The 20846-nt window shown below is 44.2% G+C and overlaps 1 long non-coding RNA gene across 1 annotated transcript in view; it reads right to left on the reverse strand.

The window, feature by feature from the left end:
• Positions 1-20364, reverse strand: part of LOC113566736 — a 30723-nt gene extending 10359 nt beyond the window's left edge. Inside the window, exons 1-2 of the long non-coding RNA XR_003409212.1 lie at positions 20131-20364; positions 19780-20053 (exon numbers count right to left, since the gene is read on the reverse strand). This is a non-coding gene — a long non-coding RNA (uncharacterized LOC113566736). The remainder of the gene's footprint in view (positions 1-19779; positions 20054-20130) is intronic.
• Between the last annotated feature and the right edge of the window lie 482 nt (positions 20365-20846).

Consider the following 20846-nt stretch of genomic DNA (forward strand, 5'->3'; position numbering starts at 1 on the left):
CTGCCGGCCCACGCTGATCCGGAGCAGCACCAAAAAGCTCAGGGCAGCACAGCGCTGCGCGATCTAGGAAGAGAGATCACACAGCTAGTGGAGATGCTCGAGGATGGCAAGAGGCGATCCATACACCAACCCATGCGGGACTCGATCGAGAGTATAAGGGTGCTGTATGAGCTGGTTGCTATCCAGCTGCACGACGAAGGAGCTAAGGCGGTGATCAGGACCCACCAGTCTTCTCAAACGTCACCGATTAGACCTCTCCCGGAGCCTAAGAGGAAACAGGCTGCAGGTGCACCAACACCCCGGACAAAGAGGACCAAGGCAGCGGTCGAGGTCCAGACCACACCAGGCGTAGCAGTCGAAAAGGACGCCCACGCTGAAAGGGAGAGAAAGGAGCCGGAGGACACCCCATTCCTGACAGTGCCCAACCGACGCAGAAGGAAGAGGCCGCAAAAGCCGACTGGAGCGCTCGCGGACAAGACGCAACCAGATCCGATCGTCATTGCCACCAAAGGCGAAACGACCACCAGGCGATCCACTTCGAATGCGGAGCAGAAACGAAACTCCTTCAGCGAAAAGAGCCCTTAAACGTGCCATAAAGGAGAGCAAGTCAGCCTGCTTCAGATATGCGAGGAGGCTGACGTCAACCCTTGGGGGACGGCATATAAGGTCGTCACCAAGAGGGTAAGGTGCCGTAGCACCGTGGAGGCCTTATTCCCACAACACCCGTATCGGGAGGAGAGCTTCTCGAGCCAAGACTTCGAGCTGTGGCAACAGATTTCTGTAGAGGAGGTGATACCAGGAGAGATTGGAGATAAAAAGGCACCAGGACCGGACGGTATCCCAAACAAGGCATTGAAGCTTGGAGCAACCACCAGACCAGATGTATTTGTTGACACGTTCAACAAATGCCTACGGGAAGGAGTCTGTCCAGAGCAGTGGAATTGTGCAGCGGCTAATCCTTCTGCCCAAAGGAAATAAGCCGCCGGAGGAACCATCAGGATACCGCCCAATATGTTTGCTTGATACTGTTGGCAAAACCCTGGAGAGAATCGTCTACAACCGACTGCAAGTTGTGATCCAGGAGAAGGAGGCCTTATCGGAGTCCTAGTACGGATTCCGGAAGGCCAAATCAACGGTCGACGCCATCAAAGCAGTCACCGACATCGCATCCTAAGCGATCGAGGGAATAAGATGGAGATTTGGCACAAGGGAGTACGGCGGTGGTGACCCTGGATATCCGTAACGCGTTTAACTCAGCGAACTGGACTCGGATAAACTAGGCGCTCGGAAGAATTGGAGTTCCCACCTACCTGCTTCGGATCATAGCCAGTTACCTGTCGGGTAGGGTACTGAGGTACAAGACGGAGGAGGGACCAAAGCTCTACAGGGTGACAGCCGGAGTTCCACAGGGATCAGTCTTAGGACCTCTACTGTGGAACATAATGTCCTGAGACTCCAGCTCCCGCAGGGATGCACACTTGTCGGTTTCGCGATCTCGCCATGGTCGTGGTAGCCAAAGAGCTCCGAGTTGTCGAGGCGACGGCCAACGAGGCAATCAGGATCGTATCCAACTGGATGGAAAACGCGGGATTGGACCTGGCTGGCCAAAAAACGGAGGCTGTACTCATCACGAGTCGGAAGAAGATGGAGTACGCGACGTTTCGCGTGGGTAATGTGACTATCAAGTCGCAGGAGTCAATCCGGTAACTAGGCGTGATGCTGGATAACCGATTTAACTACCGGGCCCACATCGAGTACGTGAGTCAAAAAACCTCCCGGATGCAGGCAGCACTCGCAAGGATGCTCCCCAATATTGGTGGACCCAAGGCAGGTCGACGCTTACTCCTGGCGAGAGTAGTGGTCTCGATTCTACTGTACGCTGCGCCGGTGTGGTCCTCAACCCTATTCGGCAACATGAGTCTTAGAAGAAAGATGTCAGTGCCATATCGGCTCTGCGCTCTTCGAGTAGTGTCTGGATATAGGACGGTGTCGGATAACGCAGCCCTGGTCCTCGCGGCCTCGATACCGGTGGATATACTAGCGCTCGAGATGACGCATGTATACGAAGCGCGCGCAGGGATGCGAACTAATGCATCGCTAGAGACCATCCGTGCGTCGGAAAGGCGGGCGTCAGTAGAAAAATGGCAGGCAAGATGGGACACGGCCACAAATGGACGGCGGACCCATAGAATAATCCCGGACATTGAGTAATGGATAGGGCGGAGAAGCGGAGAGATAAACTACCACCTCACCCAATTCCTGACGGGTCACGGAGGATACAGGAAGTAGCTGCATAGGTTCAAACTCGAGGATACTCCCGAATGTCCTGAGTGTTCGAATGAGAGCGAGGATCCGGAGCATGTGATCTACCACTGCACGAGGTACCGCTCAAGTGTAAAATTTATTCCACGACCAGAGCTGATGACGTTCATGAGAACTGGCAGCGCGTTTGCAACACCCTAATAGCCATCCAGAACGATCTGAGAAGTTGCGAACGGGAGTGACGCGTAGAGGAGAGAGCCTTAAGTAGGCAACCCATCTCTGAGAAGTAATACTTTGCGGTGATTCCGCGTGGAATGAGGTGTGTAGCTGTGCGTGGTGGTGAGTTTAGCTGGGAAGCCCCAAAGGGATAGTCCAGTTCGTTGACTGGTACGAGCGCGTCTCTTAGAGATTCTCACACACCGTGGTGTATCTATGGAAAAAAAGCACCAACGCACAGTCCCTCGAGAAAGACCATGGGGCATGGAGCATGGAGGAGTATGGAGTAAAAGTGGGCCTCTCATCTAGCCATTGTGGCAACAAATTACCTGTGCGATTTCACTTTATTTCCGCCTTACTGTTGGTGTCACTGCCGCTGCCATGACCTCCGTCTTTATGTCGATTTGCATTCGGTTTTTTGGCTTTCGATTTGAAATTCCGTGTTCCGTGATTAAAATCAATCTGCAAGGATATGGATTTTACGGGATGTAGGAAGGTCTGGCATTAGACAGGTTGTCGGAATCCGAAATGTGGCGTATTAATCAAATGTTTTACGAGTATTCCCCTTCAGACGGAGGAAACTGCAATCAAGCAAGTGAAGGTCCTCCCTCAACACCCAATCCAAATTCATCAATTTTCCTTTCATCATGGAACGTATAATTATTTTGATTTGCTTTTTTTCGTCGGTATATAATTGCTGATTCTTGGGGTCGGAAACCGCTTTCATTATATATTCTACGGACTTATACAATACTTTTATTCATGCACAAAAGTGCCTCTTTATTAAAACTTTATCACGACGCGGCGAATCGGCTTCGTAAGTACCTACTAAGACGCCGCCAAAGTGATAGAGAGAGAAAGAGAGAGAGAGACATATGGAGAGAGAGAGACATATGGAGAGAGAGAGAGATATATATAGAGAGAGAAAGAGGGAAGGAGAACGAACTCCGCCTAAATGGAAAGTAGGGAAAAGTACAAGTATATTTCTATCGTAAGTCCGTGAAAACTTTTCGACTGCTGCGTCGTTTCTTTGGTGGGTGTGGGCTGCTGCCATTGCTGTGTCTAGCAATTATGAAAGTTGGTCAACTGCTGGGCTGCGGTCTCCGGCAGGCAGCAGGCAGAAAGCAGCAGGCAACAGAAGCCCCTTGGGGGCATGGATATGGGCATGGCATACAACTTATTGACAATGGCAGACGCCTTCAAGTGTGGAACAGAAAATTGGTGCGGAAATTGGAGGAGGCTTGGCATTCCGGAGAAGGGAGGGAGGAAGAGTCTACCTCTCGAGAGGCAAGAACTAATGATAGTGTCGGTATAATTTTTGGCACAGGACATCCTCATTATGTTTTTCGTTAGGGGTGGCAATGGCAAAAACTTTCTTTTGGCTTTGCCCATTGCCATTGCCTTTCGCCTGTTGTTGAAAGTTTATTTAAATTAGTAAATGGGCAGCTCTGACTGTGGCAGTAGCAATGGCAGGAGTAGACCTTCAGTATAGTTGTTTTGCCGGAAGCTGTCAATGTCAGTGGCAGAATTGTAGAGTGGCAGCCCACGGCCTTGGCTCTGACAAAGTCAAGAGCATAAATTAGCACAGCACAGCCGGAGGAGAGAGCGAAACTTAAACCCACGAAACATTCGCACTGACACTATGACACGATGACGATGTGACGTTGTGATGTTGTGACGCTGTAACGATGCCTCTGAATGCCGGTAAAGTTTCATCGGGCTCCAAGTCAAAGTCAATTTTTTACAGCTTTTCAAAAGTCACTCAGGCACACGAGTCATGGCCTAAAACTTGGCCAAAAGTCTGCTCGATGGCGAAAATTTTGAAGCCCGGGACCCAGAAATTCATTCAAATTTCGGCAGACAGACATACTATTGGAGGATTACTCGTACGTAGCTGGGGGTAAGGAAACTGAACGCTCAACTCTCGACCACGTAGCCACTTCACTTCTCGCATGGAACCTCTGTTAACTTGTTTTTGTTCAATCAACAATAAAGCTATATCTATCCACTGATACAGCCGTCGTTCCTATAGTCCCCCTTCCCTGCAGTCGCCTGGCTGTTAGTCTAAGCTCACTGGAGTGTGGCACAGATATTTGCGCCCGATATGCGTTCAAGCAACAACATTTCGGGTAAAGACTCACTCCCCTCAGTCTCAGAGACTCAGGGACCTTCTACTTCCCACGTCACTTACGTGTATCACTCAATATCCATAGAATATGACAAAGGAAGTACTTGCTGGCTGTCTTGATAGAGGAAAAACCAGACAGAGTCCAACAGCCCATCTTTGCCGTCTAATGAGCCTTCCGAGTCGTCGCCGAGTGTGTTTGTGTGCGCTTCATCTCTCTCAGGCAGCATCCGGATCGGTGCACCGGACACACGTGTGCCTTTGATGTCCTAAATTTTCGACACAAGAGATTTGTTTTGAATTTGGATTTCCAATGAAAAAATATTCAAGTAAATTTAAGTATACATTATGGCAGAAAGCGCTATTTAGTGTTTCATGTGGCGTGTGGCGAAATTTTGAAATATACGTTTTATAGTGAGATCTAATAGGAGTGTGGATACCAAATTTGGTTACTCTAGCCTTAATAGTCTCTGAAATTTGGGGATGCCCCAGATTCTCGTCCTTTGCAGGAGCAGAAGGGGGTGTGGCGAAATTCTGAAACTAACCCGTCAAGGTCCGATATAACAGGAGTGTGGATCAAAAATTTGGTTGCTATTTTGGTTATTTTGCAATAGGCAAAGCCGACCATGAAACCTGTGTGTTAAAGAGAGACAGAGCGAGAGAGAATGAAATTGTGTTACTGATTCTGGCTATAATCATTCTACGATCTGGTTTATATCTGAATATATATCTGAAATTATATGGTTCAAGAATACATATACTTTATGGGGTCAGAAACGATTCCTTCTGGACGTTACGCATCCATTTTCACCAAAAATCGAATATACCCCAATACTCATTTTGAGTGTCGGGTATAAAAATACTAAAAATGGTCGGAAATTATGAATGGAGGATGCAGCTTCAGCTTGTTTTTTTTCTCCTGTGGTCAGGACTCAACGAGGCGTATGGATCCCTTTCGATAGGGATGTGCTGCGTGTGAGTGAGGGAGAGGGGAGTAATGGTGGTGGTGGTGCGTTGACGGCACAGTTTCACAAATGATTTCACATTTTTGCATAAATAAATGTCAAGTGTGCGTCGGGTCGTGTGCTGACAGTTTTGTAATAAACCCCAAAGAGAGATAGAGAGAAAAAACAGGATAATCAGCGCCCTGCACACAGGACATAGTGGGTGGGGGTGGGGGGATGACGGGGGATAAAGGAGCCCAAGCAACAAGTAGAGCGACATTATATATGTACATATGTATGCATTGTATCTCTGGGTATGAGAGTGTATGTGTCTGTGTGTGTGTGTGTGTGTGTGTCCACTTTCCGCTTAGCAATAATAATAACCTTGGCTGCCTGCTGCCACGAGAGAGATAGATGGCTTCCATTTTTCAATGTATGTGTGGCAGAGGGAGAGTGCTATCATGTGTTGGAGAATGTGTGTTGTGGGGCTGAATGGTAGGAAATTCTATTCCCCCTATGAAAATGACAATTTCCATTGCCACAAAGACAGGACCCTCCTGTCCGTCCTTCCTCCTACACGGCACTCGACACTGCCTTCTGCTGTGGCTGATGTGCCTTGGGTGCCTTTGGTTATTTTAGGATTGCTCTGGCAACGGCAACCGGCCGACAACGTTGGCAATTTTAATAATGTTTACTCAAGGCGTAGCCCTAGATCATCTTCCCCCCTCTCCCCTCTGACTGTGGTCTCCTTTCCTCTTTCTCCTGTCTATGCGAAAATAAATAAATAACAAGAGAGAATGAAAGGGAAATAGCAATGGGAACGGGGGATGAAATTGTAGGATACTTATAGGGGCACATCACAATGGAACCCCACAAACAGCACTGCTGCAGCACTGCCTCCTCTTCCTCCTACTCCTCTGAAAGTGTGCAACGAATGACAGCTGCTGCTCCTGTTGCGTATACTTTTACATGGAAAAATGCCAAGAGCCTAATAAGCTGCTCCCATAAGATGCAGGAGTCATGGCTATTGCAACAGAAAAACCGACAATTCCGCACAGCCAACAAATGCCACGTGTCTAGGTCTGGACATTCCCATTAAGGCTATAAATGAAACCACCATGCTTTAACTCCCTCTCTTGGAAAATTTTCTGTCTAAAAGTCACATTGTCACTTTGGCAGCAACAACGACATAACATTTATATAAATAACCATTTTAAGCAGAAATGTGCTGCAGCTGCTGCCTAATGAGCGGATTAAATAGCCCACAAGGCAGGAGGTCCTCCAAATGTCCTCGAATGTCAAGCATCCACAGTTTCGGTCTTCCGGGAAAAGCCCTTTTCCATTGCTGTTTTGCTAGGGCTGCGAAAAACTTCAATTGCAATGCAATGCAATCAATCGGATCCAGCAGCAGCAATCGTTTGCCAGAAAAACAGAAATAGAAAATTAAAAAGGAATCTTTTCATTAGTTTTTCTGTAAACATTTAATACAAATTGAATTGCAAGTGAGAATAGAAGACCCACACACATTTCGTATACGTAACTTTTTTTGTAGGTTAAAAGCAAACAGAGACAGAGAGAAAAAGAAGCAAATTGTGAATTCTGTCTTTGTATCCCTTATTTGTATTGAGTATTTGGCCATAAACTTTACTCAGAGCAGAGTGCCTTACCTGAGTGCCTCGCCTGTATTTGATTTTGCCCCATAAATGCAATAATCAATAGAAGATTTTTCCAGGCAACAAGTGCTGCAGCATTTTTTTCCAAGGCACTCGCGATATATTCTAAAGTCACGTTTCTATTGTTAAATTCTTGACATCGTTCTTAAAGTGGCTTTAAAATTCGTGGCTTTTCGCCTTGGTTTGATATATTTTTAGAAATGCTAATAACTCACGTAGCAAGATTGAGCTTTCCGTCACATTTTTTGACTTAATAAGCCAGGAGAGCAGTCAATCAGAGTCCCTTCACCCACGCTCCACACGTTGCCGCCACGCTGCCTGCCACGCTGCCTGCCACGTACATGGAGCGCGTGCGACTTTCTTTCCGTACATTCATTTAACAGTGGAATGGCTGGCTGGCTGGCTTGTTTTCCTTTCAGTTTTAGAGACGAGCCCCAAAACTGTATCTTTAATTAGCCCTAAAGTCAGATTTCAAGAGGGGAGCCAGATTTCATGGCCTGGCACATGTTGCAAATGCAAATGAAAATGCTTTTGGTGTGTGATAACACACAGCTCATAATATCTACCAACTAATGCGGCAGGCACCAACCCCCCCAACAAATTGCACACGCACACAGGCACACAGGACCTCTGTTTGTGCAAAATGTTACTTTGCGAAAATTATGCAAATTTGATGTTCGTTTTGTTAGGAAGAGATATGAGTGTGAGTGAAGGTCCCCCCGTTTCTCCCGCTGTATGGCAGTGTGTGTGGTAGCTGCACCACATGCCGTTGTAGAGCACTGAGCAAACAAATGCTCATCGTGCAGGACAGCAGCAGCAGACCAAAGTGCATGGCAAACAGAGAGACTTAAAATAAAGCAAGCACAAAACTTAAAGCTGGAACAAAACCCCTTTTCCTTCTACCCCTTTTCCCATACCCGATACAACCCCTACAAACATTTGTCTACCAATTTCAATTAACAATCTTGTTAATTTCCCCGAAAACTTTGTGCAGGACTCCGCCTCCTCCTCTTTCTATCTCTCTATTTCTCTCATTTTCTGTGGGAAATCGATGTTCCCCATGAAATTTCGAATAAGAAAATGTCTAGGGCGCTAATCTGATAAAAGGGAAGGCAGTTCGAAAAACAACGAAACAATTTTTGTGGCAAATGAAAGAAAAACACTAGTGGCAGGCAAAGGGGCAAAAGAAAACTTTTGGATCGCAAAAGCGCTAATCTGCTATACATCGTAGGAAACTTGTAACCGCTCTACAACACATACACACACGAATACACACCAGCATCAGCGTCGGAGAGATCGTGCCACTCATGTAATCAGATCCAAAGGCGTGGGATACCACCACTAAGCTCGCCGCCACTATAATGCGGGAGGTACGGAAGGTAGAGAGGGAAAGGGAAATGTCGGAGCAGCAAGGAGGAACGGTTGTGCGAAGCAATGCTTTGTGGCCGCACCGCACAGCTACGCCCCATTACCCGACCAACTTGCTGTTAATTATACCCGATACTCAAAATGAGTATTGGGGTATATTAGATTTGTGGTAAAAGTGGATGTGTGTAACGTCCAGAAGGAATCGTTTCCGACCCTATAAAGTATATATATTCTTGATCAGCATCAATAGCCGAGTCGATTGAGCCCTGTCTGTCTGTCCGTCCGTCCGTCTGTCCGTCTGTCCGTCCCCTTCAGCGCCTAATGCTCAAAGACTATAAGAGCTAGAGCAACGATGTTTTGGATCCAGACTTCTGTGATATGTCACTGCTACAAAAATATTTCAAAACTTTGCTCTGCCCACTTCCGCTCCCACAAAGGGCGAAAATCTGTGGCATCCACAATTTTAAAGATACGAGAAAACCAAAAACGCAGTATCGTAGAGAATGACCATATCTTTTAGAGTGCAGAATCTGAATTGGATCGTATTATTATTATAGCCAGCATCAAGAAAACAATTTCATTTTTTCTCGCCCTGTCTCTCTCTAACACACACGTAGCATAGGCGGCTTTGCTTAGAGTAAAACATTAGCGCCTAGATCTCAGAGACTATAAAAGCTAGTGCAACCAAATTTGGTATCCACACTCCTAATATATCGGACCGAGACGAGTTTGTTTCAAAATTTCGCCACACCCCCTTCCGCCCCCGCAAAGGATGCAAATCTGGGGATATTCACAAATCTCAGAGACTATTAAAGCTAGAGTAACCAAATTTAGTATCCGCACTCCTGTTAGATCTCACTATAAAACGTATATCTCAAAATTTCGCCCCACCCCCTTCCGCCCCCACAAAGGGGCTGGATCTGGATCAGATCAGATAATTTTTGTAGCCAAAAGGAACAAATCAATTTGCATTGGCTACGCAGCGCCCGACGTCACGCTCAGACTGATTTTCTGTCTCTCTCGCACGCACTCTTTGTCGTGTCGTTTAATATTAGACGCCGCCTGCTGGAGGAGAGCCATACTGACTTAGTATCGGGTGTAACCGTAGAGTTGCGGTCTCCGAAGCAACTCACAACGTTCCCCCTCGTTTTAATATATGTATGTATATATATACTAATAGAAGAATAAAAGTAATCGAATACAAAAAAAAAACACGGATACACAGATACAGATACTCGACATCCAGGAAAATGAACTGCTCATTATTATGTAAAGTTTTCACTTCTTTCTCGCTCGCTCGCTTTCTCTGTGGAGAAAGTGTAAGTTGAGCTCAACTCAAGGTCCACCAGGAAAAACAACAGACTACGAGAAACTTCCTGCCCCCTCCACGAACTTTGGTTATAATTGGCCTTTTGTAAGAGGAGAATCCAATGATGTGTGTGTGTGTTTGTGTGCGTGTTTGTGGCATGTGTGGCACATATGGAGTATGGAATATGAGCCTGCCAATAACTGGGAAATGTATTTTATTTCACGTCTGGGATCTCGGCTTTCAATTCTCGACTCCTCGGACTCTTTCTTTGGCAAACAGAAGTGACTGCACAATAAAAAATCAACACACAGAGAAAAAAGCACGGACATTTTAATATTTGCACTTCAGTTCCAGAGTGGGAATTGTAAGAAGTTAATTTCATTTACATTTTAACATTAATATATTGAAAATGATTCGATTTAAAGATATTTCATATTTACAAAAATATTTTTAAAATATTTAAAATAAATATAAATTTTATAATTAGGATAAATATATATTTTATATGAAATATTAAATATTTTAATATTATATTTATTAAAATTTTAAATACATTAAATATATGTATATTTCATATTTAAATGAACACATTAGGCTAAAAATTTAATATAATTACGTCTTTGATATTTAGATTAAATATGACCCGTATTAAACAAATTTTTTTACTACGCTCACATAAATTTAAGTCGCAATGAAATCTATTTTATTACACATACATATGTATGTATATGTATACTTGCATTTTTATTTTCCGCGTGTATTCCTCGTATGAAATTTTTTCTTTGTTTTCAGAAGAGCCAAATTCAATTGGAAGGAAATTTGCCAAAAATGAGGCTTAATGCGCCAGAAAATTTCACCAAGCCATGACAAATGAAAAGGTGGGAAAAGGGGTTAAAAATGTATACGAATTTATGGTTCCGCCACCGAAGAAAAGTTGCGAGTGAGTTTCGAATTCTGGTATTTGGCTTGTCAATTTAAAAGCAAAAATTGCGGCGATAAGACGATGACGACGGCAATGACAACGACGAGAGGAAGGCTTTCCCCAGCAATCATCAGTATATGCACGGCCACGCCAAACAAACATAAACAAAGGACGAACGAACACACGCATACGCACAGAGGCACAGAGGGACATGCACACACATGTTCGCTTACGCGAATATGCAAATGAAAGCGCCGTTAAACATGCCAGCAAAACACGCCTCAAAAACCAACTGGCAACAGGACGCCCCAAGGGTGAAGGCGGTGGGGGGGAGGTTTACACAAAACCAAAACGTAATTGCCTCGTTTCATTTTTAATAACTGTCAATCCTTTTGACACTTTTTGGGTGCGCCAATTGACGAAAACTGGTCAAAAACCGCCTTCTAATTTTGTGCTCTGCTGTGCCCATGAGTGTATATATGTACATACATATGTACATATTTGTATGTATGTATGTGTGATTGTGTGTGCCAGAACCGCAAAAGCCACAGCCACAGACACAACGAGGGGGAACGTTGTGAGTTGCTGCGGACACCGCAGCTCTACAGTTATACCCGATACTAAGTCAGTATGGCTCTCCTCCGGCAGACGCCGCTAATATTAAACGACACGACAAAGAATGCGTGCGAGAGAGACAGAAAATCAGTCTGAGCGTGACGTCGGGCGCTGCGTAGCCAATGCAAATTGATTTGTTCCTTTTGGCTACAAAAATTATCTGATCTGATCCAAATTCAGCAACCGGATAGATATAGTCATTCTCTATGATTCTGCGTTTTTAGTTTTCTCGAATCTGCAATATTGTGGATGCAACAGATTTTCGTCTTTTGTGGGGGCGGAAGGGGGTGGGGTGAAATTCTGAGATATACGTTTTATAGTGAGATCTAACAGAAGTGCGGATACCAAATTTGGTTACTCTAGCCTTAATAGTCTCTGAGATTTGTGGATGCCGCAGATTTTCGTCCTTTGCGGGGGCGGAAGGGGGTGTGGCGAAATTTGGACACGAAACGGTCAAGGTCCGATATCACAGGAGTGTGGATACCAAATTTGGTTGCTCTGGCTCTTATAGGTTCTGAGATCCTTGAACTCATATTTTGCAATTGGCAAAACCGACCATGAATCCTGTGTGTTAGAGAGAGACAGAGCGAGAAAGAATGAAATTGTTTTCTTGATTCTGGCTATAATAATTATACGATCTGGTTGAGATTTTACATTCTAGAACATATAAACATTCTCTACGATTCTGAGTTTTTGGTTTTATCGTATCTTTAAAAATGTGGATGCCACAGATTTTCGTCCTTTGTGGGGGCGGAAGTGGGCGGGGCAAAGTTTTGAAATATTTTTGGAGCAGTGACATATTACAGAAGTCTGGATCCAAAACATCGTTGCTCTAGCTCTTATAGTCTTTGAGCACTAGGCGCTGAAGGGGACGGACAGACGGACGGACGGACAGACAGACAGGGCTCAATCGACTCGGCTATTGATGCTGATCAAGAATATATATACTTTATCGGGTCGGAAACGATTCCTTCTGGACGTTACACACATCCACTTTTACCACAAATCTAATATACCCCAATACTCATTTTGAGCATCGGGTATAAAAAACCAAAAACAAATATGTAAGGAGGAGTACTTTTAGATCTGTAAAGATATGTACGTCGAATAGAGACAGCATTACGACTAAAATATATCCGATATCATCTCATGCACAGCTTTAGCTCAAATGTATGTATCTTTCATAATTATGGATACTACAGGTTTTTGCCGCTCTTTGGAAGTCCCTGGCACTCCATAGGAGCACCTATGGTGGACCAGACAGTGGTTCTATAGGCCACATACCTTTATCCAAATACACAAATACAACATACCCACAACTGCAACAAGGGGGAACATTGTGAGTTGCTGCGGCGACCGCAACTCTACATTTATACCCGATACTTAGTCAGTATGGTTCTCCTCCGCCAGACGACGCTAATATTAAACGACACGACAGAGATTGCTGCGTAGCCACTGCAAATTGATTTGTTCCTTTTGGTTATACGAATTATCCGATCTGATCCAGATTCAGCAGATCCAGAGTTTGGATGCCAAATTTGGTTACTCTAGCCTTAATAGTCTCTGAGATCTAGGGATCTCGTCCTTTGCAGAGGCGGAAGGAGGCATGGCGAAATTTTGAAACAAACTTGTCAAGGTCCGATATCATAGGAGTGTGGATACCAAATTTTGTTTCTCTAGCTCTTATAGTCTCTGAGATCCTTGAACTCACATTTTTCAATAGGCAAAGCCGACAATGAAACCTGCGTGTTAGAGAGAGACAGAGCGAGAAAGAATGCAATTGTTTTCATCATTCTGGCTATAATAATTATACGATCTGGTTCAGATTTTGCACTTTTGCTTTCTCGTATCTTTGAAATTGTGGATGTCACAGATTTTTGCCTTGTGTGGGGTCAGAAGTGGGCGGTGCGAAGTTTTGAAATATACTTGTAATAGTTATATATCACAGAAGTCCGGATATAAAATGTCGTTGCTCTAGTTCTTATAGGCTTTGAGCACTAGGCGCTCATAGCGACGGACAGACAGGCAGGGCTCAATCGACTCGGCTATTGATGCTGATCAAGAATATATATACTTTATGGTGTCGGAAACGCTTCCTTCTGGACGTTACACACATCCATTTTCACCACAAATCTAATATACCCCTATACACATTTTGAGTATCGGGTATAAAAAGAGAAAACTGAAATGCCTGAACTGAAATCAAAAGAGAAAAAAGTTTCTTCTATTTCGAATGATGTGTACCCTTTTTGCTACGTTAGGGAAAATGGCTGCCAATCAAACTAAAATTTCGTTTCATATCAGAGTAAATATTCAAAAGATTGGGACTTCGAGTGGCACGGATATTAGGGCAATAATACGAGTAAAACAGCTCCACGAACACGCGAGTACGAGTCTCTTCCACACCCACAAAAAAAAAAAACTGTACTCTGTCCAAAAAGTGTATTTTATTGTCAACGAACCGCAAATAGTTTTTATCCCATTTCCCCCGAGTTTTTACAGCGCTTTTGGGAGGAAAAAGGCAAAAGTTTTCCATAGCTCGTTTGATAAATGTTTGTGCCAACTTTTCGCCAAACTGTTGCTCTGGCTCTGGCTTTTGGGTTTCCACTACCATTGAATTGTGCGGTGTATACGGTGTAACGATATCAGTAAATGTCAGGCAGCTCAGCTCTGCTCTGCTCCTCTGCGGTTAAAGAAGAGTAAGGAAAAAACATTGGTGAAATTTACTTAAAACTTGGAGCAAACAGCTCTCGATCCGAGGAGCAACATTGCCTGCCAGACAGGATTCGTGCCTGGCCTTGCCTTGTGTCAGATGTTGGATCTTATGCTTACCTTTTGGTTTCCCCTTCTCCCGCGCTTTTAGTTTGTGCACTTCCTTTTCTTTTTTTCTCTCGACTGTTGTATAAGTTTCGGTTTAGCCTGTTGCCCCTGGACCCCAGCAAGCAGCACATGCATTAATCATTTGCGAGTACACACAGGACACGGACGGGACACGGGAAAGGGACTTTCGAGGTTCGAAAGTGCCAAAATTCAACCCTGGGGGCGCCAATTACATTAATCAAAGCGTAAAACGTAAGCTGTACTCATAACAGAGACCTGGGGCCCGGCTCAAATATTTCATTAGGCCAACAATCCATCCACCCATCCACCCACCATTCTATTTCATTTCCATCCGCAGCAAAAATCCACTCGCCTGGACCTATGAAAGGGCATAAAATGTCAATTTTCCGCAGAGCCCAGAGCTCGGGAGTGCGGAGCCAAACAATGTGGGAAATTTTTGTTTGCCCGACAAAGGGGGGGGTACTGGAGAAGGATGGGGATGGTGAGCCATTATCAGCTGCTTTGAGAGATTACAATTGGGCAGAATAGATAGAGGTAAAGGTGGTGCTTTGAGTTGGACGCGGGCCAGGGTCGCTTTTCACAAAATGCAAACACGGGACAGGGCCAGGGCCAGGGCTAGAAACACCATGAAATATCTACCTTCTGTTGTTGTCTCCGTCTGTATCCCTGTGTGTATCTCTCTCTGCGTATGTATGTGTTAGTGTACCGGATATTAAAGTTAGTCCGCGTAATGGTAATGGCATTGCTAACCGCCATCAGCCATCACACAGATCCACAGAATGACCGAAGAAGCGACTCTTAATGGCACAAGGAAATTGCAAAATTTGTAACATTTTGTCTCTGTCAAGCGGCTAATCTGCTGCTGCCGAAAAATTACTCAAAGAGGCTTATGGATATCATAAAGAAATCAGTGGTGCATTTCAGAATAACTGTAAACACTAGAAGCGGTGCAAGTTATTTGGCAACCTTCTGATCACCAGCCGATACTCATCAATCGATTACCGTTCTGGGCGTGGTTGTGAGTGCTGATATTAAGAAATATAACAGCGTTCCTGTTGTATAAAACTACTTTTATCCAATAATTCCAGTCCGTCCGTCCGTCCGTCCGTCTGCCCGTCGCTATGAGCGCATGGTGCTCAGAGACTATAAGAGCTAGAGCAACGAAATTTTGTATCCAGAAATCTATGATATATCAATGTTACAAGATTATTTCAAAACTTACGCCCCCACAAAGGACGATAATCTGTGGCATCCACAATTTTAAAGATACCAGAAAACCAAAACCGCAGAATCGTAGAGAATGACTATATCTGCCGGGCTGCATCTGAATTAGATCGTATTATTACTATAGCCAGAATGATGAAAACAAATCAATTCTTTCTCGCTCGATCTCTCTCTAACACACACATTTAATGGTCGACTTAGCCTATCGCTAAAAGTGAGCGCCTAGATCTCAGAGACTATTAGAGCTAGAGCAACCAAATTTGGTATCCAGACTTCTGTGATATGTGACTGTTACAAGTGTATTTCAAAACGCCGAAGCTGGATCAGGTCGAATCATTATTACAACCAAAAGGAACAAATCGATTTGCAGTGTCTACGCAGCGACCGACGACACGTTCCGACTGGTTTTCTATCCCTCTCGCACGTACTCTTTATCGTTCGTTGTTACTCGCCATCTGGCGGAGGAGAGCCATACTGACTATTTATCGGGTATTAATGAAGAGTTGCGGTCGCAGCAGCAACTCATATGATATTTTGAAATATTTTAATGTTGAAGAAGTGTCCTGGGTACACTTTATTTTAAAGAATATTTGTGAAGAGACTCTGCAACATCATTGGAAACTTAGGGAGAGTGCATCTGAATAGATGCCACCTTCGGTTGCCGGAAGTAGGGCTGCCTCAAGGTTGCCTAATGCTTGCTTTTTTTCATGGATGTCATTGCCCTTGAAAGGACCAAGGTTCCCTTCTGACTGACGTATGTAAATCCGAAGCTAACAATAATTTAATCTTTAAATATAGAAATTTACTTTCATTCTAAAATTATAAATTGAATTTGACTAGCGCAATAAATTAATAAATATTAATTACATATTCCATTTAAAAGGCACATTTTTTTGAAGTTAGCTCACATTTAAGTCAGCGCTTTTTTTTTTGTTGGCATTTGAATTGTGTTGAATCATTTCCCAGCCCTTACCCTTATTCACGTATGCAAATTAGTACCCGGCCACACAGTGGGTAAACATTTTAATTGAAAATTGAGTCGAGCCGCAGGCCCCAGTAGCCAGTCGCAGGAGTAAATAGAGGAGTGCCCCAAAAGCGATGACGACGACTGCCAACGACATATTTGAGGGGTTTTGATGCATGAGGCTGCCGAGGCTCCATTTATTACCATTTGATTTTGACTTTTTTGTGCATAAAACCCGGCACTTTGCATGCAGCAAAAAACTGAGCCCCCGACTTTAAAGGAAATGTGCATGGTGAATGGCATGGCGGAGAAATTCAATTAATTACATTCCACTTTCATACTCTCTCTCTCTTTCTCTCTCTCTCTCTCTCTCTGTCTCTCTTTCTCTCTCTCTGTGTGTGTGTGTGTGTGTGTGCATTGGACAGGCGAACAATATGTGTAAGGTCTGGTAGTCTTCACATACAAAAATATATACATATATATACAATATATATAAATATTTTTTCCTGTTGCCTGGCATTATTCGCTTTGCTTTATTCTGTTTGCTGGTTTTTTATCTGCAGATCCGCCCAAATTCCTCTACCCTTAGTTCAGTCTGAAAGAAACATCATGGAAAAACGGTCTGCTCTGCCGTGCAGTGCCTACCGTGCTATGCGGTCACTTTGCTGCTTTATTAAAAATTGTTGTGCAAATGAAGGGGCAATTTTTGGTCTTTTGCATCTCCACAGAAGGCAGACACCCAGTGCCACAGGGAGTTTTTCACTCATTACTGAATAAAGCTAAATCAGAGATGCCTCCAAAGAGCAAGAACAGGAGCAGCAATAGGAACAGGAGCAGGAGTGATCGTCGAAGGAGGAGGAAGGAGGATGATTCTGTGGAGGAATAAAGTTAATTAATTTTTGCTTTTGATTAAAAGCCAACCAGATTGCGCTGCACGGGGAGGGGGAAGCAACAAAAGGCTCAGACAGCAGAGCACAGCACCCATGCGGGGAGTGTCCTTTGTGGACGCAGATAGATCTTGTGTGGCATGTCATCTAAGGGAAAGTGTTTTGCATGGATACGAATATGATGAGGACTGGAACGGAACGAGTAGGGACAGGACGGAACGTGCCCCAAGCGCATGTACAACATTCCTAAACACTGTCACTCTAGAGACATTAATGAATATGTTTCGACAGGACAGGACACAGCCACAGGATAGCAAATACCCTGTCAGTGGCAATAAAGATAGCACCAGAGAGAGATAGAGACAGAGTTATTTGAAATGCCACTAAGATTCAGTAAGACAAAAAAAGAGAGAGAGAGAGATATCAGCCTGTTAGGAGATCGCCCGTTTTGTCCCGTCCACTGGTTGCTACTGCCACTCCGATGCCTTCCGAGGCTGCTGCTGCTGCCGCTGTCAGCACGGATAACTGTTGCCGTCAGTATTACAGCTTTTGTCACATTATTTTTTAAAGAGTATTTTATTTGCTTTCAATTAAAATGAGTGTGTCACTACGCTGCGCATATAAATTGCCAACAAAATAAGACGCAAAATTATGCTAACGAAGAAAGAGGGGGGGGGGGGGGGGAGTGGGGGGGGGGAATGGTATCCCACTCGGTTTCCCTTACTGCCCAGTCTTTGCTTTTTTGTTGTTTTTGGAATCTGAAATGAGTTTTTCCTGCTTGCTGATTTGCATATAGCCCGTAGCGAGCGGGAAAAACAGGAAAAACTAAACCACTTTGTTTACTCCTTTTAAATGCCAAATAGAAAACCAATGGAAATTGCCGAAAACATGCGTCAAATATAAATAAATATTATAATTCGTTCTTGTAAATAAATATGGAAATAATAAAAACATGCCACAAATTTCAATAATACTCCAAAACAAGCTTTTAACAAACTTTTGTTTTTCTACATTTTGTGGAAAAATTGATTTTTGTTTCAAAATTATGGAAATATTTGTCCAAAAACAATATACATACGTTATTTAATTTTAAAAAAAAGCTCACAGTTTCGAGTTTTTCTTTTTCCTATATATTTCTACTACAGTACTATCTTTTTTTATATTTAAAATTGCAATAAAACACACTTTTGGGTACTGAAAAATACAGCTAATGTCCGCCCAGTGGCCCTTGATGGCAGTACCAGTTAATGTTCTTTGTTTTGTTGGTGGTGCTTTCTGTTTAGGTGGACAAAATGCTTATTACTGATTGATAATAATCTAAATTAAAATGGCATAATAAAAGCTCTTTGGGGCAGACTTTAGCCAGACAGTGCCAGGTGCCCCACCATATATGTATGTATATGTTCGTGGGTTCATGCGTCGTAAACTTTTCCACTTGGATTAGGAACCAAGAGTAATGACAGTTGGCCAAGCGGAGTCCCTTTGCAGGCTGGTAGGCATTTGAAAATCCTCACACCCAGAATCGATGGTTCTGCCTACCCCTACCCCACCCACTCCCCGTTTCTTTGCCATCGGATACGGCAGGCCAGTCATAAAGTCTCAATCGCAAAAAAAAAAATTCCATTCCAGCAGGTAGAGTAGACAGCTTAAAGTTAAGTCCCACTGCCAGGACCCATGTGCAAGCCAAACTTAAAGACAAAATGCCTCTCAACCATCGAAGGAAGTGCTGCTGCTTCTGGCGAATGATTAACTTAATTATAAATTAATTAAGTCTGGAGGGAGGGGGCATGGGAATAGCAATGAAGGAGTGGCTGCGACATCAAAGTATCAATAAATAATCGCCTTTATAATGTTTTCAATTTCATGCTTTATTAATTTTTTTTATTTCGGACGTCAGAGAGGTGCTGGTTCTTTTGACTTTTGTGCCTAATCCCCCAATGGCCACCCTCACTTATTTATTTTTTTATTTCGGACGTCCGAGAGGTGTTGGTCCTTTTGACTTCTGTGCACAATCCCCCAGCCCCCCCCCCCCCCCCCCCCTCCCCCCTATAAAAGTAAAAATCAATAAAACTCCAATTTGTACGGAACTCCAAATCCGACTTTCAGTCGGAGCTCGGAACTTTTCGGCTCTGCAGAAATTAATTAACGATCTTAGTAAAAAAAAGCACGCAACAAAAAGACCCCTTCCAATTGAATCATATTTTGTGCACATGTCAATGAGCACTGAGCACCAAGCACTAAATACCGAGCAACGAACAGCCCAAGTCGAGACGGAAATAAAAACTTAAACCGGATGTGTGCCCGATGGCCAGACCGGAAATTAAACTATTTGTTTGACAGGCGGGGTGGCCTTCCATAACGCTCAATATTTTATAGGTAACACTAAATGTTTTATAGGCACTTCAATATATTTTTTGAGGGAGACTTACCTCTGATTTCAAGTGATTCGAGTGGGGGAATGCCCTTGGATTCCTTGTTCTGTTAAAGGTCTCTTCTCTAAAAGTTATATTTTGTTATATTGAATTATATTCTTGTACTTCTATTACGGACAGGTACGCGGTAGCGTATGCGTGTGTGTGTGTGTTAGCTTCAATTTTAGTTTTCCTTTTAGTTAACGTTTTTGTTCCGACACCTGCTCTCGGAAGCTGTTTTTCTTCAAAGGAATTCTTCATTCATTCATATTACTGACTACTGGATTTGTTGCTTCAAAAAAAAATACAAAAAAAAAAACAAAAAAAAACACACGAATTAGAGATGGTACACGGCACTGGCACACACACCTTTTCTCCGGAAAGTTGTTTTTTTCGTTGTTGTTTTTTTTGTTGGGAAACATTGCAGGTAGGTTCGTCTTGGGTTTGTGCCGATCCTGCTGGTGCTGGCGATGCTGTTGCTGGTGACGCTGCTGGTGGTACTGCTGCTGCTGGTGGTTCTACTGCTACTGCTACTGTGGTGCCTGCTTCAGGGCCTGTTCGCTCTCTATTCAGTGGCAGGTCCCGCGGTTTGTGTCCTGCTCACGAGACGGTTCAACTTGAACTGTGACGAGGCTGGCAGTCTGTTGCCATACAACCGTCGTGCGTCGTGCGACTCTCACGCTTTCTCTCCCACACAGACACCGACACAGAGGAGGCTCTGACTGGAAAGCTCGTCGTCGCGAGCCACACAGCTGGCAGCGCATTAAAAAGTAATATCAATTTCCACCTTGCAAACATCGTGCCGACCCGAAGCCGAGCCGTGTCTCGTCTCGAGAGGGGGATTGGAACCCGCACGAAAGCAACAGCTAAACGATTTCCCTGGATGCGGATGCAGGCGGCAGCTGCCTGCTGCTCCTGCTGCTCTTCCTGCTCCTGCTATGTGTCAGTGTAAGTCCTTCTGGCCATGAGGGGCCCCGCCTCCCACGCCCACGCATTTGCTTTAGGTGCGCCGCAGCGCTCTCTCTACACGAATGGGAATATACCGATGTGGAGACTTTTCCATAATTGTTGCATACCACACAGCC

Source organism: Drosophila persimilis, unplaced genomic scaffold (genome assembly GCF_003286085.1).
Source record: "Drosophila persimilis strain 14011-0111.01,24,50 unplaced genomic scaffold, DperRS2 tig00000868-arrow-arrow-pilon, whole genome shotgun sequence".
Taxonomy (NCBI): Eukaryota; Metazoa; Arthropoda; class Insecta; order Diptera; family Drosophilidae; genus Drosophila; species Drosophila persimilis.